Here is a 13,988-nt window from a genome sequence, read left to right as displayed (position 1 = left end):
TTAATTGGAAACATACACCCGTATTTACATAAGAAAGAGTTGCTGAATCTGGGAAAATAATGATTTTGAAGAAAAACACAATCTGGAGAATCCGGGTATCGATCCCGGCACCTTTCGCATGCTAAGCGGATGCTCTACCATTTGAGCTAATTCCCCAGAAGCTCTTGATGCCAAATTGCTAAGCGGGTTCTCAATCTCACTGTACCCAAGCTTTCGTATTATAGCTCATACTAAATAAGACAGCAACGAGAATGAAGAGCGTGGTGCTGATAACGGCAAGGTCGTGAGTTCGACCCTCACACATACGGACCATCTTCTTGCTTAAGTAAGCCAGCTGAGATAACACTATCTACTGATTTGTTTCTGATTTCTGTTTTTAAACAGAAGTAAACTCAGCGACCTATTTTGCGCTTAGAACAGAAAATTCTACGGTTAAATAGTGGTACTGTTGAATTTGATCGGTTAGAAATTACAAATTCAGAAACTTATATGCTATATAATATATGAAACATTTTTCGCACGGTAACGTAAAAATCCCAATAATTCCGGCCCATGCAGTACCTGTCTTTTCTTTTTTTTGTTTTTATGTGCACGTTGCTTTGATTAAAAAAGAAAGAAAGAAGAAGCAACAAAATATGGCGACACAATTCATAAGTTGATCCGGAAAATCTCACACTTTAATTTTTTTGATGTTACTCTACGTGAAGGTAGTAACGTACTGGTAAATTAACCTGTTTTAAACCAGATTTACCGTAGTTTGTAGTATGTATTCATTTTTTTTGGCCTGTTGGTCTAGTGGTATGATTCTCGCTTCGGGTGCGAGAGGTCCCCGGTTCGACTCCCGGATAGGCCCCATGTTTAATATTTTGTCAAAATATTTTACAAGTCGTAACAGCATCGATTACTTTGGCTCTTTTTCATGACTGGCGTATTGCATGTAAAGAACTGAACGAACGAGCGAAAGAAGAAAAGCGAAGAAAGTAAGCGAAAAAGATACTTCATTCTTACGCAAAAGCTAGGGCTTGCGTTGAGCTGTGAAACTCTCCCTTTGATTTGTTTACCATATACAAAGCCTTCTTTGAACATGTTTTAATAAATATCTGCTGCCCTGGAATTGTCTTTTTTTAAATGAACAACGAAACATTTCCCGCGCAAAGAAAGTAAAAAGAAAAACACAGATTTGGCTTGCTATTGTTTGCGTGCAGTTCTTATCAAAACAGAAAAGGGAGTTTTTTAAACTGCTTTAAAAAAAAAGTAGTATAAACATGCTGATAGAGTTGTACTTGGTTGTCCTATTAGTGAAGTAAAAAGCTGCGTATGATGACAGCACGTGTGACTCTCTTCACACCCTGTTTGCAGAGCAGAAATTAGAAGATTGAAAATTAACTGAAGGCAACCACAGCTTTGCTAAGAATCTGGAATGAATGAATGAATGAATTTTTGATCATTACTTACTAAACACGATGAAATTTAAGCTATAAGCTTGTGGGTTCATGTCGATGTCGCGATAAGAAAACCCATCCAAAATTATCCCAAAAAAATCCACTGTGGGCAACAAGATGGCGACTGGTGCATTTAACAATAGTTTTTAGCGTCAACTGAATCCCTAAGAAACGCTCATGAAAAACGTACAGAAAACTTCCTAAAACTTTAAACCTAGCGTACACAATTAATGCAATTCAGCGACAAATGTTGTAATACTTTGATAATTCAGGTACGCCATCCATTGTCCTAAAATGTACAGCCGCCATTTTTTCCCACTGTGGATTTTGGCGCGCTGTTACTGACGCCATGACACTGCCGAAGATTTAAGAAAATAATGATCGCATTCAATAGATATATTTTCAATGAAAATCTGCTTAACATTGAGAGATGGTGCGTTCACGGTTTCCTACAGAAAATTTTAATGCACGTTTTAAAATATAACAATAATAAACAAATATCCAACGACAAATCGATAATAAAAAATTGGAGAATGCGAATAACAGTGAATACTGACGATGAGTAATACAGTGATTTTGTGCAGGAAGTCATGGCACACTACCTGCGTTTTAAGAGCAGATAAATGAGGAAAAAAGAACTGCAAACAGAAAAGAAAAGACCAAAAAAAATGTTAACATGGGTAGCAAAAATCTTGATTTTGGAGAATCCGGGTATCGATCCCGGTATTTCCCGCATGCTAAGCGGGCGCTCTACCGTTTGAGCTAATCCCCCATTATACAGATGCCTTAGCTATTGCGAGGCTATTTTGAAAAACAGGTCACCAGTTTTCGTCAAGCGTTACCGAAAATGAAAAAAGAGATTGAAATACACCACGTTAACTAATTTAAAACTAGTAGTAATCAGAGATTATGAGAGTATATTCGACACTCTCACTTTAATATATATATACCGTAAATAAATGATTTCATTAGCTACCTTTCAACTTTTTCAGCAGCAATCGAGGTTTTACAGTCAGATATGCATAGTGTCAAAGTCCATGCTAGTGAAGAGGTCACGATTTGTTGATACGTTGCGTGACGCTGCCAGTTTCTGTAGATTCTCAAGTTTCATAGAATATTTAAATTACGTACATTATTCTAAGCTAGCATTTGCAATCGCGTGTTCGTTTCGCGTGGTCGTTTATCGTAAACAAACTCCGTGCGATTAATTTGAGTATTTCCCCTGATGAATAAAGTAGTCTTATGGGTCTTGCCTTCAGAGTACTTTTCCACCGATTCCAAACAATAAAATTTCGACCGGATAAAGACTGAGCTATCTGTCGCGACTGGAACTAATCAACAAATGCAATCAAAATGTAGCTGTTCCCACGGTCATCATCCAAAGCCAAGTGGTGTTAATAAACAAGGACAATTCCCTCAGATTTCGATAAATGGTACCGTCGAAGGGTGTAAATTCGCCAAAATCTAACGCCGAGAGCACATAATAGCGAAGCGTACGGCGACTGAATGGAAAGAAGTCAAAGAAAGATCCATCGGAAAGACTAGCTCACATAACCTGCTCACATACTCACATGTTCGCCACATGTCTTATCACATGTATTAGCATTTTAAAACGGTACCAGTTTACTGGCTGTGACGTGGCCCTGCAAAAATCAAGCGGGGTGGCCATTTTGGTGTCCTGACAAGAATGTGTTTTTTTCGGCCTATAACCGTGCACAGCAACACCAACTCTGAAAAGCCACAGGTCAAAATTAGGTTTGCGTTCCACGTCGTCGAACGCAACAATTAAAAAGAGTTAGTGCTATTTGTAAAATTTGGAAGAAAATAACTTGCCAAATAATAGTAAAAAATCACTCTTGATCTGAATTTTGTCTTTTAGAGTGAAATAACATTATTTGGAGAATCCGGGTATCGATACCGGTACCTCCTGCCTGCAAAGCGGGCGCTCTACCATTTGGGCTAATCCCCCGATTGTTACATGAAAATCAGAGTCTTAGATAAAAGAAATTACTAGTTTTGGAAGAATTTTTGTCATAATATTACTATTGTCATGAGATTACAACAGAAAAATAACTACTAAATAATTGAAATGGCGCAGCAAAATCTTCTATTTTATTTTGACATCCCTCAATTGTGGTTAATTTACTTGAAAAGATTAGTATTAATTGAGTATATTTTCATTGCCGTAAAACAGTCCATAAAGAAATGGAGACGAACAATTACAAAAAAAAAAAAAAAAAAAAAAAAAAAAATGCAGAAGTCAATTAAAGAAATGAAAAGGAATGTTTTCGGCCGGGCTCGAACCGGCGACCTCCCGCGTGTGAGGCGGACGTGATAACCACTACACTACGGAAACTACAATGAACATAATTTCAACAAACAAAGAAGTGTAGGTCCTGTATTACACCGCGATAAAACACGATGGGCATTAATTCTGAGAACACGAGGGAAATGTAGAAATGTAGATTTCTCGAGTGGTCTCAAATGTCCAGAGTGTTTTATCACAGTGTAATACACGGCTTAGGCTTTTTCATTTGCTTTATGATATAGATTTTACAGGCGAAAAACAATAAAACATGCTTTTTCTATTCTTTATACTCTGATCACCAGAGTAAAAAGCATGGGTTTTTGACTAATCAGAGCGTGCGCAGGGTCCTATCTATATTATAATGCATGGTCATTAATTCGCAAATTACGTTCGATATAATTTTTGAAATTTTTCAGTCTTGCGTAATCTTAAAATTTAATCCATTGGATAACACAACCAAAAAAATTCCCAGGGGTACAACATGTGAAGCTTCGTTGAGCAATTTTCAAAAGTAATAAAAAATTAAAAAGTGCAACATCTGTAAGGTACCGATGGGATTTGAACCCATGACCTCCTGTTTACTAGACAGGCGCTCTAACGAACTGAGCTACGGCGCCCTACACTAGATAATCTCGTGTATTATTGTTTTATTTCTTAAAAATAAACAGAAAAAAATAGTTAAAAGAAACATTGTTAATACATGTAGTACTAAGTTGGTCACATGTCCACTTTCACGCTTGGTAATTTCCAGCAGTACTAAGATAGCTCAATACTTCTTAGGGTGTTCAGCCTCAAAAGGTCCATAGCGGGAGCTTTTCTGTAGTTGAACCGAAAACTATGACAGGAGATAATGTGTCGGCTTTAGAATTGGTACCTCTTAGGGGTCCCTCGGGGACCACCTGGGCTTTGATTGGGCGTTTGGAAGGCGGGGTGCGAAAACTCCCAGAGGTCAAATTCTAAAAATAAAAAGATACGAAAAGGGTTGAATCCGAGGGTTGGTATTGGAGATGGACGCTCCGGGTCATGAGCTCCTGATCTTGCTTTATTGAAGGGACGCGGAAAATTAATCTGCGCAGTTGGACTGGTAACTACAAGACAACACAGAACAATAATCATAATAATGAATGTTTAGCAGGGCGCATACTTCATCAAAGGTGTTCTTCATTGGGGCCCTGCAACTGTTCTCAGATGAGTTTACGCATTGTGCAACAACATTTACAAAAATCTCAACATGGAAAAACATAGTATTAATTCCAAGTTTGAATTGAACTATTCTCTGCCAAATATTGTTTAAGTGGGCCTATTAAGTGAATGTAGTCAACTGGTGAGGTTCGTTAAAGAACAAGTTCGCATTTAGCGACTATAGCTTAACCTACCTTGCAGCCGCAAGAGGGCAGGATTCGATGTCCCGTAGAGAGAAATCTTGAATTTTTTTTAACTGCCGGCTTCCTACATTTTTTTTTTAAGTTTCTATCTTTATTGCTAGCAAATATCATTTTTTTTTTGTTTTCTTTAACTTCCTACCTTGATTTTCTGTTTATTTTTGGACAATGTGGAGATAATTGAAAATAAAATCGCTCCTTAGCTTCCTGTTAGACTTTTCGTGAATCCGCTGACCAATTTAAATTGCCAAAATACTCTACACCCTCAAAGATGTTCCCATCATGCTTTACAATAATAGAGGTTAAAGCTATGGTTTGTTTGGAATGGAATGGGTCGATGTCATCATCTTTCTTTTTCGCCAAACCTTATCAGCAAAAACGTATAAAAGAAATTGATTAACTACTCCATTTAAAATACCCTGGAACACAACAAAAAGAATAGAAATGCATAAAACGATGGTTTTGTCGTTGGAGAATATGAAAGTTGAAATTGACATTTGACACAAAAGTTTTAGTAAACCGTCAACTAATTGCGAATAGATTTCTGGTTTCTCCGACTAAAACTCGTGCATTTCTGGTTACCAACCCACTAACAATTAACAAGAAGATCTGTTAGATGTTATAACCGCGCTTTTAAAATTTAACTGTTTGCTTAGCACTACCGTCGGAACGCAGTGCAAATTCCAAAGCAGTTATTGATGATTCTTTTCTTACTGTAGACATCACATCACTTGATCAACACAAACTGTATTATTGCACCATCAGTGGTAGCCATTGACAAATCTCCGATGACGTAATGGTCTTAATCTTTGTAGAACTTTCTTCGGGATATGTATGGGCATGAGCGATATGAATGACATGATAATAGCACTATTAACAACAGCTTTCTTTCTTAAAAGTCATGATTAAATTTAATTGGTGTTTTCCACGAGTAAAGGGCTAGCAAAGTAGTCACACAAGTCATATAATTTAATAATAAAACTCTATCCCGACCGATGTGTCGATTTTGGTCACTCCAGTGACCACAGATTGAAAACGTGACAGAAAATTGGGGTTACTTTCGATGATCTCATCATTAGCCAATTATAGGCCATCTTTCAGCTCTTTTCGTCATATCCCCCCCTCGGGAGAATTTTGTCAAGTTAGCTAATTTAGTATGCAAGCCACCGTAATGGCGGTCGCCGTCGACGAAATGTTTATTTGCTCAAAATTGGGGCAAAATCTTTCGGAGATGGAAGTCAAGACATTTGTAAGGATACAGAAAGTAATTTGGGGCCGGTTGCTGGCTTCTAAGGCTGAATTTATCCAGAAGTAAGCTGTATTTTCGTTTTCGTGCCGAAAGCCGTGCGATGAAATGTTATCGGCTTGTTCTGCTGTCTTGTTCTGTTTTTCTCTTGGTCTTTCTTGTAGCCCGCCGAGGCCAGTCTCTCGTCTAAATCAGTTGAAAAAAGTTCGAAAAAGATGTTCCCATTCAAGTTTAAGCTCTCAGGCGATAATTCTGGAGATTTTTGGCCGAAACGTCAGCTTTGTTATGTTCGTTTTTTTCGGTTGCTATGGGCGACCATGGCTTCCTTTGTTAGGTCAAGTCTAGGGAGTGAGGTCACAAAAAAATTCGAATTAATTCTGGTTTTGTTGGATTTCTATGAAATTTTAACACGATAAAGCTGGATTGTTAACGAATAGATTTACCGCCTGCCAATTTGTGGTAGCTATTAACGCTTAAGTGATATATCGCTTCGAAATCAGGGTTTCGAAGAGATTTTTTTGCAACGTGTGGGTTCGGCGTGATTTTGTAATCGGAGGTTTTTGTTGACCCCGAAGGAAAAAATATCCGAAAAAGGTCATTTCATCGACGATTCAAAGGAATATAAATATGTTTATGTTCCGAGCTAAATTTCTGGTCAAAAAATATAATTTTTGACGAACGCTGGGTTTTTAATTTTTTTCCCGCGAAAGTCAGTATCGGAGATGAGATTTATTAATGTTTCAACAGCTTTTGGCGAGTAAACATCACAGGTTGCGTGACTGAAAATTTGGCCGAGTGGAAGCTTGGGTCTGCTCGGACACAAGGCGAAAAAAAAAAAAACCACGGGTAAACCATGAACCGCGCTCGGCCCATGGCCGCGCGGTTAAAAACCACGGGTAAACCATGAACCGCGCTCGGCCAATAACATAAGCTGTTTTAAGATCATAGCTCGACAGCGTTATTTAAGCTATCGATCGTAATATGAAGTTGCTGAAAGAAAAAAGATTAATAGAGCTCAGTTACGTCAACACGTTTCGTTTTTTTCCTTTTGTTTTGTTTTCGCTGACCCAAAATTTTGTAAGAGCTGGCTAGAGTTGGGTAGCAAGATATAGTCTCATAGGAAAAAAAATTCATGTCTTTCCGGCTGGGCTCGAACCGGCGACCTTCCGGGTGTTAAGCGGAAGTGATAATCACTACATTACGGAAACCGGTTACGAATGAAAGCTGCCATACTCTGTGGTGTGCTAGTCGGAAACTGGTAGTTTTCTAGTTTTTTAACAGGAAGACAGAAAAAAATAAGTCTACGAAGTACAGCAAACAGTTGAACATTTGCCTACTTCTCACGATGCTCAAAATTGAGGGTCCCCAATAGGTTTGGCGGGATGCGGGATTTGGCTATTTTTTCGCTGTGATATTTGGGATTTGAGCTGAAAACAGGGGCGGGAAGCGGGAATTACAATTACGAGCGGAAGCGGGATTTCGTGTTTTTATAGGGTTGGGATGCGGGATTCGTAAGGGGCACAGAGCGAGATACGGGATTTCAATTCTTACATGACCTCATAAATTGTTATTGACAAGCGCAAAAACCACAAGCTGGCAGAGACGTGCGTATAGCTGTGTCAGGTTTCAAGTAATGAATAGCAACAGCTCTGTGCCCTGTCAGGTTCTGTCAAACGTATCCATTATCGTTTGACTACGTTAGTACCATGAGCCTGTATGAGATCTTTGATTCCTATTTCTACTGATTGCGATCATTTGTGTTGACTTCTGACATCAATGACATCTGTCCATTTCCGACAATTTCGACGCTTGCGTCTGTAATCTTGGTCCCTCGGTCCTTTCTAGGTTTTCTAGTCATTCGACCTTTTCCAGAGCGCTTGGTTTCTTTTGGACAGGATGACCACACCGGATGGCGGTGATAGTGATTTACCGTACGAAGTATGCGAATTACGAATTGCGTCGCCATATGTTACGAAAAGGATGCGCGAGCAGGAATGCCTTCTTTCTGAAAGAAAAGTTCTGAGCCCAGATCTCACGGAAAGTGAAGACGCTGAAAGCTTTGAAAGAAATTGTCAAGTGTATTTACTGGCCATCTCTTAAATATGGTAATGAACAATCTTTTTCTTTAATTGATACTTGGACAAAAGAAAACAAAACAGTAAATCGTTTACTGAAAGACACGTTATAATCATTTGGCTTATTTATCTGCTACCCATTGAATTCTTTTGTAATCTTTTATACGATTTTGATTTTTAGAAAGTTAATTTAACAAATTAATAATTAACACAGAAACGCCTTTAAAAAGTGGGCGGGATTGGGATTTCCAGGCAAAAAAAGGCGGGATGGCGGGATTAACAGGAAAAAATGGGTGGGAAAGCGGGAATTGAGAACCCTTTTGTGCACTCTCAAAATTGAAGTTTTTCAAAAACGATGCTATCCTTGTTTTATCGTTAGGCAGAGGGTCTCAATGGAGCTAACCGTCAAATGGCCAAAACATTAACCGTCAACCGTCAAAACCGCAATGCTTTTACCGTCAACCGTCAAATGAGCAAGCCGTCAAATGTCTTAGATATCCTTAAGTAAGAACTAAACGATTGTCTTGGGGCAAGGTATGCTGTTTATAAAGCAACGCTTTAATATATCACAAAAAGTATGCTTATGTTCAAGTCTTTCAACTTCTAGTCACGGGAGCAGGCGATTAATGCGCGCGGAGGTAATAAAGGTGATGTAATTACGTAAATAAGACAAACATTTGAAGGCTAAAGACGTAATATTGAATGCAGAAATTATAGTACTAATTGGATTATTCAAATATGGAAAAACTACAGCCAAATTTGCTTCAACTGTCAAAAAACCAATAATGATAACGATCACGATAATAACGATTTATTCACATCACATCACATCAGAACTGAGCGAACTAGCGAAAGAAGGAAAGCGAAGAAAGTAAGCGAAAAAGATACTTTATTCGCACGCGAAAGCTAGGGCTTGCGTTGAACTCTGAAACTCTGCCTTTAATTTGTTTCATTACCATATACAAAGCCTTCTCTGAACGTTTTTTTAATAAATATCTGCTGCCATGAAAATGTCTTTTTTAAATCAGGAAGGAAACATTTCCCGCGCAAAGAAAGCAAAAAAAGAAACAGAAATTTGGTTTGCTTTGTTTTGCGTGCAGTCCTTATCAAAACAGAAAAGAGAGTTTTTAAACTGCTTTTAGAGAAAGCAGTATAAAAATTATAATAGAGATGTCGTTGGTTGTCCTATTATTGAAGCAAAAAGCTGCACATGGCTAAGCCCGGTTTTCACTAGCTACACAAGCACAAGCGCAAGTACGAACGCAAGCATCAGGGATGACCCAAGTAAAAACGAAATTCAATGCAAACTCAACCACAAGGAAAATCATTTGAACTTTCCGCCATTTTGGAAAACTGTTTAGACGTGAGGTGATCTGGATCGAGTGTTTTCATTGGGCAAACATAACCACGTGTAGTTAATATCCTTGGATTGTGCTTGCCCTTGTGCATATGCCTGCGTCAAGGCCGTTTTGACGGTGAAATAAGAATTATTGCGTTTCCACTTGTGCTTGCGCTTGTACTTGCGTCGCTAACGAAAACCAGGCTTTACTGCACGTGTGACTCTCTTGCCACACTGTTTCCATAGCAGGAATTAAAGGATTAAACATTAACTGAAGGCATCGATAGATTTGCTAAGAATCTGGAATGACTAAATAAATAATCATTACGTATTAAACACGATGGAATTTAAACTATAATCTTGTGGGTTCATGTCCATGTCGCGATAAGAAAACCCATCTAAAAATTATCCAAAAAAAATCCACTGTGGGGAACAAGATGGCGACGGTTGCATTTACCTATAATTCTTAGCGTCAAAATCCCTAAGAAACGCTCATGAAAAACGCGCAGAACTCTTCCTAAAGCTTTAAACCTAGCGTACACAATTAATGTAATACAGCGACAAATACTGCAAAGATATGATTTTATGCCTACTTTGATAATCCATGTACGCAATGCATTGTGGTAAAATGTACAGCCGCCATTTTTTCCCACTGTGGATTTTGGCCCGCTGTTGTAGACGCCATGACAACATATGTCGAAGAAGCCGTACTTAGGTTCTGCCACTAGTGAGCCAGCTCCTCTTAAATAGTTAACAAAATAATAATCGCATTCAATAAATTTACTTTTAATGAAAATCTGCTTAACATTGAGAATATGGTGCATTCACGGTTTCCAACTGAAAATTTCAATGCACGTTTTAAGCTATAACAATGAACTATCCAATGACGAAATTGAGAATCCGAATAACAGTCAATACTAATGATGCGTAATACAGTAATTTTGTGCAGGACGTTACGGCACACTATCTGCTTTTTATGAGCAGATAAATGAGGAAAAAAGAACTGTAAACAGAAAAGGCAAAAAGACAAAAAAAAAAAAAAATGTTAACATGGGTAGCAAAAATCTTGAATTTGGAGAATCCGGGTATCGATCCCGGTACTTCCTGCATGCGAAGCGGGCGCTCTACCATTTGAGCCTATCCCCCATTGTATAGATGCTTTAGCTATTACGAGGCTATTTTGAAAAACAGGTTACCAGTTTTCGTCAGGTGTAACCGAAAATGAAAAAGGAGATTTAAATACACCAGATTAACTAATTTAGAACAATAAAAACGACTTACTGCTATTTGTAAAATTTTGAAGAAAATAACTTGCTATATAATATTAAAAAATCAGTGTTAATCTCAACTTTGTCTTTTGAAGTAAATAATACTATATGGAGAATCCGGGTATCGATCCCGGTACCTCCCGCATGCAAAGCGGGCGCTCTACCATTCGAGCTAATCCCCCGGTTGTTACATGAAATCAGAGTCTTGGATAAAACAAATTACTAGTTTTGGAAGAATATTTGGACATTTTTGAGAATATTTGGTACAAGCTATTGTCATAATATTACAACAGAAAAATAACTGCTAAATAATTTAACTGATGCAGCGAAGTCTGCTATTATATTTTGACCTCCGTCAATTATGATTAATTTACTTGTCAAGCTTACTATTACTTGAGTATCATTCTCTCAAAATACAAGGTGCCATAAAACAGTTCATAAAGAAATCGAGACATGCAATCATAAAAAATCAACTACAGAAGTTAGATAAAGAAACGAAAGAGAGTGTTTCCGGTCGGGCGACCTTCTGCGTGTGAGGCGGACGTGATAGCCACTACACTACGGAAACCTCGGTGAACCTCTAGTGATCTTAAAACGAAGTATTTCTAAACCACGTTAACGTGGTACTATGATCAAATTTTACTCCTTGAATTTTTGGGTCAATCACATGGAATTCCACGAAATATTAAAAACGCCGTTTGCCGCTTGCAAATATCTGCATTAGTTCCGGAGATATTTAAGTTTGAAAAATGTGTAAAATATGCAAATGAAAGACAGCTTAATATTATATCGAATATAGAAATAAAGCTATCTTGGTCAATTTGCAGCGGAAACCATTGAACCATTGTTCCCAGGGCAACTAACTGTTTTCCATTCCCCTCCAATCTGATTGAAATATTTTAGTGATTTTAGCTCGAAAGACATTGAGGTGGCTGAACACAGTTTTTGATACCTGTGTTCATTCGCCTTTTTCTCTAAAACCCTTGATCCCTCGGTCGCTTAAAATGGCAGCAAGCAAGTTAACAACACAAACTTTGGTTTTTTGATGGTTAGGCTGACGTATGTTCCGTTGCCATGGCAACATGAATAAATATAAACAGGCCTTTAAAATCGGTTTTGTTTATTTATAGAAAATCTAGTCATTAGATTTTCTTTATAATTTGCATGCAACAAGCTTGTAACGATTCTCACAAGTTAACATCATTTTGCTAATAATTTAACAAAGAGATCTTTAATTATCCCTTGTTGAAGGTTCTCTGGAATATCTAGAATTTCCTTTGTTAAAGTTCAATTATTTTCATTACTCCAGTTACTTATTTCCTTAAAGTGCACCTAACACCAAAAATGTTTTTTCGCTAAAATAATAAAGCTTATTTTGTGGAGTTATTTGCCGCAAAAATTTTTCGATTTGGTTAAATCCTCGAATTTCTGTGCCCCTTCGAAACCGAGTTTCGAATGGTTCGCGACCGCGCATGGGGAATCTGGGGAGAGTTAAAGCTGTGACGTCAAATCCAGAATGAATACTTCGGCTGTCCCAGTCAGGTCTTTTATTTTGTCCGAGTGTAGAAGCCTTTTTACAGCACAAGTTCTTTCGCTGGGACTCCGCAGTCGACCGATTTCTGTTTTAACTAACAATGTCTTCTAGTTCGTCTGATTCTGAAATGAGCTTTGACTCGGAAAACTCTGAAATTTATTATGTCGCTGAAGAGAATGACCGCTCACGCTTATCAACATCGCAAACTGAATAGTCAAACGGTGACGACCGAGCTGATTTGTATGCTGACTACTCTCTGGCCAATGGAAAATGGACAGCCAAATACCAGGAGGTGGACGCTGACAAAGAACTCGAGCGAGCTCTGATGGACAGACTCGAAGGCAATGATATGTAGAAGTCGAAGAGTGATACTATTAAGACTCTAGCGCGTGGCGCGTCTTTACTATCTTCGCGCCTTCTTCGATCTCGCACTAATATACTTTCGTAATAACAGACAAGTCCGTTCACTTTCTCAAATTATTTTAACTTCATGCGTTCAATGTAGATCAAAATGATTATCCCATGACAATGTTTGTGTTCTTTACGTGCAAGTGTAGAAATTGTAGCGTCGCTTCCCTTCAAAACATCAACGAATGTTATGGTTGTCAAGACTCAAAGAAGAGTGATCTTGCTCTTGAAGATATTGGCGCTGATGTTATCTTAAAGTGTGTTACTGAATATTTAGGAATTAAACCTTTATTCCTTCAGAAATGGAGTTTAAGATTAGCAGCGGGAAAATACGAAACTAGAGGGAAGCAAACCTATCATCAAACTGGCAGCAAAGAGAGGTAATTCAGGCATGCACATGGCTGTATAAAATAAAAAAAAATGTTTCCGAATCCCTCTTTACATGCATGCACACGACACTTTACTTAACAGTGATTCTTCCAATTTACAAGTATAGTTGTGAAACGATCAGTTACATGTATAAACAAGTCATCGTAAAGTTCCTGAGTTAGAGGGGGGTAGCTAGGGGGTTGGTTATGTTACTGCAATCTTTGGTTGGTCAAGTGTGAATTACGATTAGTGTACACCCGTTTAGACCTGTATCACTGTTACAAACATGCTTTAGTGATTCTCGAACAATACTGTTACTTTTTGTGATTTCTTCATTGAGCTTTGTTTTGAGGTATCCTGCCCTATCCCCCCCCCCCTCTCCTTCCCTCACCATAAGATGCCCACTGCTAGAAAACTTTTTTCCATTAATCTTTTTTAGTTATGAAGTGTTTCATACTAAGAGTTCTCAAGGCTGGTGTATGGGATGTTGGGGAACAAGAGGATTCCTTTATGTAGCAATAATATTATTAGAAAGGAATTTTCAGTTGAAAAGGATGAAAGCTCTGAATGATTTGACCTTCATGAGGAATTCAAACAAAACTAGAGTGGGCTTGATA

At 38.1% G+C, this 13,988-nt stretch overlaps 2 non-coding genes across 2 annotated transcripts; one reads left to right on the top strand and one right to left on the bottom strand.

Moving 5' to 3' along the window:
* Positions 1 to 781: 781 nt before the first annotated feature.
* Positions 782 to 853, top strand: Trnap-cgg (transfer RNA proline (anticodon CGG)). Its single transcript has one exon. It is a non-coding gene; the product is annotated as a tRNA-Pro (tRNA).
* Positions 854 to 3,725: 2,872 nt separating this feature from the next.
* On the bottom strand, positions 3,726 to 3,798 carry Trnav-cac (transfer RNA valine (anticodon CAC)). The gene has a single exon. It is a non-coding gene; the product is annotated as a tRNA-Val (tRNA).
* Positions 3,799 to 13,988: the final 10,190 nt, after the last annotated feature.

Source organism: Orbicella faveolata, unplaced genomic scaffold (assembly GCF_042242905.1).
Source record: "Orbicella faveolata isolate gen_17 unplaced genomic scaffold, um_ofav_v1 contig_35, whole genome shotgun sequence".
In the NCBI taxonomy this organism is placed as follows: Eukaryota; Metazoa; Cnidaria; class Anthozoa; order Scleractinia; family Merulinidae; genus Orbicella; species Orbicella faveolata.
This window is presented reverse-complemented; position numbering and strand designations above follow the sequence as displayed.